The sequence below is a fragment of the Coptis chinensis genome, chromosome 6, assembly GCF_015680905.1.
Source record: "Coptis chinensis isolate HL-2020 chromosome 6, ASM1568090v1, whole genome shotgun sequence".
NCBI classification, from domain to species: domain Eukaryota; kingdom Viridiplantae; phylum Streptophyta; class Magnoliopsida; order Ranunculales; family Ranunculaceae; genus Coptis; species Coptis chinensis.
In genome coordinates this window covers 17,535,636-17,545,528 of record NC_141461.1, presented here as the reverse complement: position 1 = coordinate 17,545,528, position 9,893 = coordinate 17,535,636, and the positions used below count along the sequence as shown (strand labels likewise).

Below are 9,893 nucleotides of genomic sequence, written 5' to 3'. Positions count from 1 at the left end.
AGTTAATATCGAAATGTTCAATTGGAATCCAGTTTAGGAGTGGACGACCATAGCTCCACTTCCACAATCTATTGCTACTGTTTGGTTTGATACTTTGATGATCTAAAACCGTTTAAGGTGAATTTTATTGAACCCTCTAGCTTATTTGTTTTTTATTTTCAAATTACGAAATTGGTATTAAAGAAATGTGTACCATTTTTTAGCTTCGTGGTGGCGCTTTTCCGAATTGTTTCGAGAGATCTGAAGCCATTTAAGGTGATTTATTGAACCCTCTAGCTTATTGAATTTGAAATGTGAACCCTCTAGCTTATTTGTTTTTTCTTTTCAAATTAAGAAATGGGTATCAAAGAAATGTGAACCATTTTTTAAAACTTTGTGCTGGGGTTGTTTTTAATTCTTACGACTATTTTCTCTTTTCTCCCACTTCTTTGATAGTGGAGAATGTAAATAAAATGACAAAAGCTAAAAAGCAGACTTATTTAATTCAGACTAGAAACCATCGATAGTGGAGAATGTAAATAAAATGAGAGGTATACTAAAACCACTTTAAACAAAAGAACAAAAGTTGAAAAATAGACTTAATTGAATTAGAATTTTCTATGTTAATTCCTAAATATATCTGAAAGTCAATGTATTTTAGTGCTTTTCAATTAGGTGTTCTACTATTTACTACTTTGAGTCTTCACCGTGCTCTTTGATTAAAACTCCGTTTTGATTCTTTAACTTTGCGTGTTTCCAAATTTTTGCGAATTGACGCTTCCTAGGCAATCATGGTTAAAGAGCACATGGAAGAGAGAGGAAGGGAATCGGTAGTTCACCCAAACAATTCCATAGCATGTCATCCTATTGAAACTCCCAATCTGGTATATGTGCCTCCACATCGAAGAAATGTTGTGCCTCCTAATCTGGTATATGTGCCTCCTAATCGAAGATCAACTGCGACTCCCAATATTTTATTTGTTGTGCCTCCTAATCGAATATCTAATGCGGCTCCGAATAGGTTATCTGTTGTTGTGCCTCTTAATCGAAGATCTAATGCGGCTCCTAATAGGTTATCTGTTGTGCCTCCTAATCGAAAATCTCTCACTGCTCTTAATAGGTTATCTGTCGTGCCTCCTAATCGAATATCTCCCGCGGCTCTTAATAGGTTATCTGTTGTGCCTCCTAATCGATGATCTCCCGCGGCTCCTAATGTATTATCTGTTATTTCTCATAATCGAAGATCTACTGCGCCTCCCAATCTCTTATCTATTGTGCCTCCCAATCAAAGCTCTATTGCACCTCCTAATTGGAGATCTATTGCACAACGTCTTCGAAAAGAAAAAGATGTCGATCAAAGGACTATAGCACAACAAAATCGGAGACGGAGAGAAAAAGACGTTATATCTGATTACATATCAGATTCCTTTAAGAAGACAAGGTCAACGTATGAAGTTGGGTCCTCTTCATCTACCACGGAAGATGTCACAATGCAAAGTTGTGAGGATAACACTATGTAAGTCAATTGCTTAAATTCTCACTCTTATATTAGGTTTCAACATACCGTAAAACGTGATATATCATAGATCTATTTTTGCAGTGATCATGATATGACTGGATTTGATGAAAGTGAAGAAGAAATTATTAATCCTCATAGAGTCCATGTGCTTCCTGTTCCAAATCGCCGCCACTTTCTGGGAAAGATGGATGTTCTCTGTCCATTTTGTTCGGCCCTTCATTGGAAAGATGAACATTTATCAAAATCAAGGCGCAACCGACCTTTATTTGAAACTTGTTGTTTACAAGGAAAAATTAAGCTACCGCTTCTTTCTCCATTGCCTCCGGCACTTAAATATTTATTCGAAGGATCTAATAAACATGCAAGATTATTCCGTGAGCAGATTCGGCAATACAATGTGTGTAATGCCTTTACCAGTCTTAGTTGTAAATTTAACGATCGTGTGTTACATGGACGTGGTTCTACCTCATTCACTGTTCATGGGGAGTTACGGCACCAAATCGGTTCATTGTTGCCTGATCCGAGGATGGAACCTAAGTTTTCACAACTTTATATTTATGATCCCCTAGCTGCTTTGGATCACCGCCACAATCGCAACCCGAATTTGTCAAGGGAAGTGTTGAAAACTGTACAAGAAACTCTTCTGCAGACCCACAAGTTTTGTGATATCTATAAGCAAACATTTGAGGTTTTAACTGAAAATGCTTCTGAGAATAACAATGTTCCGGTCCATCTACACTATGATCCGCGTTCGGATAGATGAAGGTACAATCTTTCGACAACTGATGAGATCGCGGTGATATTGCCTGGAGATGGGAGTAAGGTTGATGCCATGCGTGATATTGTACTTCGCTTGAGAGGAGGGCATGAGTTAGAACGGATAAGCGAATGTCATCCCGCTTATTTGCCTTTGCATTATGTTCTTATATTTCCTTATGGGGATTTGGGTTGGTCACCTGATTTGAAGTTGTGGGACGTCAAGAGAAATGCTCCAAGCAATGCAAGACTCACCTAATTATTGTATTACGCCTATCGTTTGTTTGAACGACCCACGAAGTACTCATCTATCTTGCTGGGGTGTAAATTGTTGCATGAATTTTTGGTTGATGCTTGGGCTACATATGAACAGAACCGACTGCGATACATTAGACTAAATCAAGACACCATCCGTTTAGATGTGTACAAGTGCTTGATAGATGTTGCACTTGAGGGATTAAGTCCTGATCAAATTGGCCAACGGTTCATTTTGCCTTCCTCACATGTTGGAAGTTCAAGGCACATATACAAGATTTTTCAGGATTCAATGACTATCACCCGGCACTATAAGCACCCAGATATTTTTCTTACGGTGACTGCAAACCCTAATTGGCAGGAAATTAAAAATGCGCTCAAGGAACACCAAACTTCGACACTTCGGCCTGAAATAGTTGCATGGGTATTCGAGCTGAAACGAAAAGCAATTATGAAAGAAATCTTGAAGAATGATATCTTCGGTCGGGTAGTTGCATATGTCTATACCATTGAATTTCAAAAGAGCGGTCTTCCACACATGCATTGCCTTTTATTTCTTGTGCATGATGACAAGATCCGAAACAGTGAGCAAGTGGATAAATTTGTATGTGTTGAATTCCTAGACCCCGACACCCACCCTGCATTGTTTGAAATAGTGAAGAAGTGCATGGTTCATGGTAGGGGTGTAAAATGGGCCGAGCCGGGCTGGCCCAGCCCCCTTATGCTATAAGGGTCGGGCCTGTGAGGGCCAACACTTGAATTATACAGCCCTTGCCCTCACCTCAGCCCCTTTTAGAAAACTATGGGCCGGGCCTGAGGGCCGGGTCTATGGGCCGGGCTGTACAACTTGTCAATTATTCAAAACTCTTGAATACAACTTGTTTAGACTTCATTAACATATTTGGTTTTTATCAGATTTCATTAACTGATTAACATATTCATTACAAAAATTCTTGAAAACCTATCAAACTTCATTAACATATACAATAGAATATATGAATATATTCTATAGGATAGAGATATATCCATATAATACTGGTACCAGATCCTATAGAATATATTCACATATTCTAACAATATATTCATTACAAGAGAGAGAACCTTCATTACAAGACTTCATTATATCAACTACTATACTTGAAATTTACATTTCTACCCTATGTAATAATAAGTAAAACTTAAAACCCTAAGGGTATTATACGTAATTTTGTTTAGAAAATCTAAATATCAATGAGGGCCTTAATACGGGCTTTGTGAGGGCTTTAGAGGGTCGGGCTGAGGGCCGCCCTCATGTTTCCATATCTAGGCCCTTACCCTCCCTTCAAAACATGAGGGTCGGGCCGGCCCTGCCCTCAAATTGGATGCGGGCTTAAATTTGAGGGCTTTTTTTGTCTATGGGCCGGGTCGGGTCGAGCGGGCCGAGGGCTTGAGGGCCGTTTTTACACCCCTAGTTCATGGCCCCTATGGTGATCAAGATCTGAGTGCTTCATGTATGGAAAATGGTCGATGCACCAAAGGCTATCCAAAAGAGTTTGTGGAGGAAACAATTATGGATAAAAAAGGATACTCCATTTACCGAAGGCGCGACACTGGCAAGAAATATTTTGTGAAGAGAAAGAATAAAATGGTTAAAGTTGATAATGGAGATGTTGTTCCCTACAATGCATATCTGTCTGAAATGTTTGATTGCCATATCAATGTTGAAGTTTGTGCATCGTGTCAAGCTGTTAAATATATTAATAAGTACATTTACAAAGGCTATGACAAAGCAACAGTGGTGGCGGCAGGAACAAATGATGAGATTCAGCAATATATCGATGCAAGGTACATTGGACCAACAGAAGCTGCATGACATTTATTTCAGAATCCAATGCATAAAGAGTTTCCAAGTGTCCAACGATTGGCATTTTATTTGGAAGGTATGCATAGGGTTGTTTTCAATAGCAAAGAGCCCATAGATGCAATTCTTGCCCGAGCCAGAGACCAAACTTCAACACTGATAGCTTTCTTTAAGCGTTGTGCTGAAGATCCAGATGCACGTGCATATACCTATCAAGAGTTTCCACGACACTATGTTTTCCACAAAGACTCTCAAGAGTGGACTCCTAGGACTCAGGGACCTTCCATTGGTAGGATGTATTTTGCAAGCCCCAATGCCGGGGAGCGGTTTTATCTACGCTTGCTACTTACTGTTGTAAAAGGGCCTACCTCCTTTGCATATCTTTATAAAGTCGGTGATACCGTGTACAACACATACAAAGAAACATGTATTGCCTGTGGGCTATTAGAAGCTAATGATGAGTGGATACAATGCCTAGAAGAGGCGGCGATAATGAAAACTGGATATCAACTGCGGAGGTTATTTTGTGTAATTCTTTTATAGTGTCATCCGTTACGACCAGATCTACTTTGGAGCAAATTTGCATCGAGTATATGTGATGATCTTGGACACTGGCTTCGAACAAAGCACGGCATCCCAGATCCAACTGATGAGCAAATAACATATTACGGCTTATATCTGGTGGAACAAGTCCTTTTAGAATTTGGGAAGACATTGGAAAATTTCCCTCCCATGCCAAAGCCAAAAGAGGATTGGAGCAAAATTGTTGGCAATAGGCTTATTTGGGAGCAACGCCAACTTCAGCATGAAGGCATAGGAGAAGAGGCTGCAGTTGATGTGAGTCGTCTTAATGACGAACAACTTCATGCTTATACTGCTGTGACGACTGATTCAGTATTTGGTGACAAGGATAAACTTTTCTTTTTGAATGGAGCACCTGGTACAAGGAAAACTTTTTTGTATAATACAATTGCAAAGGCATGCCGCAGCATGGGTCTTATTGTCATCATCGGAAATTGCATCTCTGTTATTGTCTGGTGGACACACTGCTCATTCTACATTTAAAATTCCAATTGATGTGATGGATACCACTTTTTGCGGCTTCACTAAACATTCTGACCTTGCTGACCTATTTAAAGAAACAAAACAAATTGTTTGGGACGAGGTGCCCATGCAACATAGATACTGTGTTGAGGCTGTGGATAGAACACTTCAAGATATTTGGTGGTATCACTACAGTTCTTGGTGGTGATTTTCGACAAACACTGTCTGTTATACCGTTAGGCCAGAGAGAGCAATTTGTTGGTGCATCACTACGGCGCTCTTTCCTTTGGAGTTATTTAGAAGTTTTGCACTTGGTACAGAACATGCGGCTTGAAATGGCAGAGTCCGAGAATGTCGAATTCGCCAATTTTTTTGTTGGAGGTGTGCTACTAATGCCTTCTAATTAGAATGTTTTTTTCTCCATTAGTTCCATATATAAACGAACTATTTTAGAAACTAATGAATTCAGTTTTTGCTTTAATTCATTTAGATTGGTTCGAATCCCAAAGAATGTGTACAATTGTCGAATGGAATACGCAAGTGTACCAATATCCAAGAACTCATCTTCTTTGTCTATCCCCAATTGGATGTTATAGACACACCGTCTCCAAATTTCTTAACTGATCGTACTATTCTTGCTGCCCGTAATGATGATGTGAGTGCAATTAATGAGGTTGCACTGAATTTGTTCCCTGGTAATGTAACGCCCCAAAATCTTAAATAAATATTACGAGGCGTTAAAAGACCACATTCAATATACTAATATAAAATCAACGATAAACCATCATATATTTTTTCTACAAAAAAACCGGCAGAGTTTCCTCTGTATTTTCAACATTTCATATACCTAAAACCTGTCATAACCTGAAAATCAAATAAAACACTTCCATATATCATATTAAAACCTCAACCGTAAACCCAACTACTAAAGATATTGATTCGCGGCACCGCTACTTAACCATCTCGACAAATGCCGGTTAAATCAAGTAGTCAAGTAGGTAAAACCAATCTCATACCCCAGATCGGTCTTTCACATATATGCACAACCCTCCATGACATCATATATAAATTAAAGTCATGCAATACAAGCTACACTTATTTATGTACAACCAAAAAGGAATCAATATAATATACAGAAATAGGAAGCCACAACTTGTAACCGATATTAAGGTCACTGAACAACCCATATGATTCCAAGACGCTCCTTTTAAGGTTTCGCCTTGATTCCTTAATATGTATTAAGCCTTATAGATCTCGATATGGAGGGTCCTCTGTTTCGCCCCCACGTCCGTTTACACTCCGACGATCAACATTAGATCTGAAGTCAATATATAATAATCAATTTGAAAAGAAATTGAATACAAAAGACAAGGTTGACACGCATTACCTTTAGTCGCTTACAAAAACTTACCGTTTGCTTATTAAATCATCGTTAGTGCATCGATTAACATAAACCCAAGAAAAGCATTAGCCTTCAAGATAAATTAATCTTTCTATGCATAACACGTACACTTATATACCTTTCATATCCAAACTAAATAACGGTAAAAGAATATAAAAACATCCGGTTCTTCAAAGGGGTAGGGGTTTTCCTATGGAAGCGGCTGAGCCGGGTGGCTGCCTACGTACCCGCTTAGGGATCAAGCCAATCGTAGTTCTCCACTATATTGAGATGTAAAGATCTATAGGAATGGATTAAGTCATTCCGATAAGGAAAGCGACATGGGTTCTCTACCCTTTGTTCTATTCATACTTCTCTGCTGACAACAATCCACGGTTCTACCGTAACCAAAACACAAATTTAAACAGCTATAACTATCTACGGTTTCTGCGTCATAACATAAAATGAACCTGCCAATAACGTTTTCTTATAAAAACGTTACAATAGTACCGAACAGTCGGGTTTAATGCTAACTCAGAATCAACACAGCACGTTATACGTTGTTAATATAAAATTAATTAACACTATCATAACAACCCACTGTACATAATGAAAACATTTAATCAATATAATTGTACATAACTAATTAATTGTATATAAATAAATCGCATTAAATCAAGAATAAAAACTGTAATTAAAGGTATACATGAAATTTAATGTATACAATATACAATATTAAAGTTTACTTACCTGACACCTTTTAAACCACCAAAGATTCAGGAAGAACTTCCCATGTTCAGCTAGCTTCCTAGATACCATATTTGTTGTATTTAAATGACCCGCACTTTAATTTTTTCTCCGTTCATTAACTGCTTTGGCAGCCCATGGAAATTGATCGGCAATAGCTTTGAAGTGGCTTCTTGATCTTGGTTTTATCAGTATCGACAAGCTCGACTCGATCAAATTTCCTTGGGTGTGAACTCTTTGAACGCATCCTTTCTTCCATATCATATAACTCAATTTCTTCATTAACCCCCGGCAAGGTGGAGAGGTCCTTTCACATCTTTGTACATGGTATTCAAATAGCAGTGAATAATAAAACCCCCATCTTAAGGTTAGAGCCAACAAGGTCAGGAAGTATTTCTTGAACCTTCATGCTCCAGAAATAAATAAACGAACCATGTGAAATCAAGGAACAGGACAAAGACAACTCATAAATTACCTAAGACCTACCAAGAGAAAAGTCATGTTTTCTAGTCTCATTTTTCTTTCTTTTTCTGAACGTCCTTTCTCTCCTGTACACATGCTATGAATATTAAAATTTACTTACCCTTATTGACTTACCTTGTTTGCATATGGAGGAGATTGCAATCACCTGATTTGGCGTGGGTTCGTCCCTTCTCCAAGCTATCTTCTCCCCACTCTTAAAACATAGCTCCGTCCACCTCTTTCCTTCCTCCCCCCAACAAGCTTTTCATTATCAGATTTCAAAGATTCTATAACATCGTCAACCAACTCAGACCACAAAACCCCCGACTCCCATATCATCCCTCAAGTCTTCAAACTCCCTCCCCTTTCTCTCTCCTGCCGACCTCCTTTTCTAAGTGTCCAGGCCCAAAACCAAATACAAAAGAAAAAAGCCCAAAAGACAAAAGCAAGCCCAATAAAATAAAACGGCCCAACATAATAACAAGCCCAGAAAACCACAACACTAGACAAAGCCCAAAACAATATAGCAAGCCTGAAATAAAGAACGGGCCTAGTACAATTGAATAGGCCCACTAACGTAACAGGTGATACATAATCCAAATAGTAATATAGTTTAAAGTATTTGTGTAACTAACCAAATAAATTAAACAAGTAAATACTAATAATTAAACCATAAACATTACCTGCCATGGCGATATTACCAAAATGTCCTTGAGAAAGTTCCGTATTATTACAGGTAAAGCACTTAAGTATTTGGCTGCAGATAAAATCATCGAAAATGATATTGATAATCCAAGTGGGGCTCACTATCCCACCGAGTTTCTGAACTCCCTCGACCCTTCTAGCTTACCACCTTTCAATCTCAAGTTAAAACCTGGATGCCCTATAATGTTGCTCAGGAACATAGCACTTAAAGATGGCCTTTGCAATGGGACACGACTTATGGTGCTTCAATATGCGAGTAAAGTCCTTCAATCCAAAATTTTGACTGGAGAGAAAGCTGGAAATCCGGTACTCATCCCAAGAATATCTCTGGCTCCCTCAAATTCAAAGTTGTCTTTCAAACTATCAAGGCGACAAATCCCTGTTCAACTAGCTTATGCCATGACAATTAATAAGTCGCAAGGCCAGTCAGTGAAATATGTTGGCATTGATTTGAGGACACCGGTTTTCAGTCATGGGCAACTCTATGTGGCCATGTCCAGATGTACTTTTTCAAAAAGAATATCCATTTTTCTTCCACCTAATGTAATAAATTGTACTACAAATGTCATATACCCAGGAGTTCTTCTCTAAGGACATCGATACCAATGAGAAAAGACGAGTGAGAAATTAAAGAATGTTACTTTTATTGGTTTAGAAATTAAAGAATATGTTGTATCCAATATATATGCTATGTAAGTTTTTATGATAGTTTTTTTTTTTTTTTATGATAGCGTGGATACTTAAAAATAAGAATAGAGATTATTTTATTTTGAGAACCATCTCTTTTGTAAACAATATGCTAAATGTATCAAGTCTAAAAAAAATCGCGGTGTATGTGGTTTGTTTTGCGGTACCAAGTTAAATTGCCATAATTTTTCAAAGAACATGATTGTAATCTTTGCTCCATAAATAAGCATTTATCCATATGGTAGCAGAATGGTGTGAACAGTATGCATAGAGGGAAGAATGAGAGAAATGAGGAACTCGATTAGTGGGCGTGGAGTATTTATTTTATTTTATTTTTCCCTTTCGTTACTAGAATTAGCCCCAGGTGAAAAATTATGCAAAGTCTTCTTTAATGTTTAATGAGTTGTCTTTTAGTTTTAGAAGTAATTTGTGTTATGTATAAATATGAAGTTATATATTTTGGTATGGTTGATCTATGAGAATTGTATTGTTTGATTTTCAAGTTATGACAGGATTTA

The 9,893-nt window shown here is 37.9% G+C and overlaps 1 long non-coding RNA gene and 1 pseudogene across 2 annotated transcripts in view; one reads left to right on the top strand and one right to left on the bottom strand.

Annotated features, from left to right (window-relative positions):
- The first annotated feature begins 224 nt into the window (after positions 1-224).
- The window catches only part of LOC147491855 (pentatricopeptide repeat-containing protein At1g56690, mitochondrial pseudogene), a 28,405-nt pseudogene continuing 18,736 nt past the window's right edge, over positions 225-9,893 (top strand). Inside the window, exon 1 of the transcript XR_015198910.1 lies at positions 225-255. The product of XR_015198910.1 is annotated as a pentatricopeptide repeat-containing protein At1g56690, mitochondrial pseudogene (transcript). The remainder of the gene's footprint in view (positions 256-9,893) is intronic.
- LOC147491859 (uncharacterized) lies at positions 6,975-8,712 on the bottom strand. Its single transcript, XR_015198713.1, has 2 exons — positions 8,150-8,712; positions 6,975-8,069 (listed from the first exon to the last, which is right to left on the bottom strand). It is a non-coding gene; the product is annotated as an uncharacterized LOC147491859 (long non-coding RNA).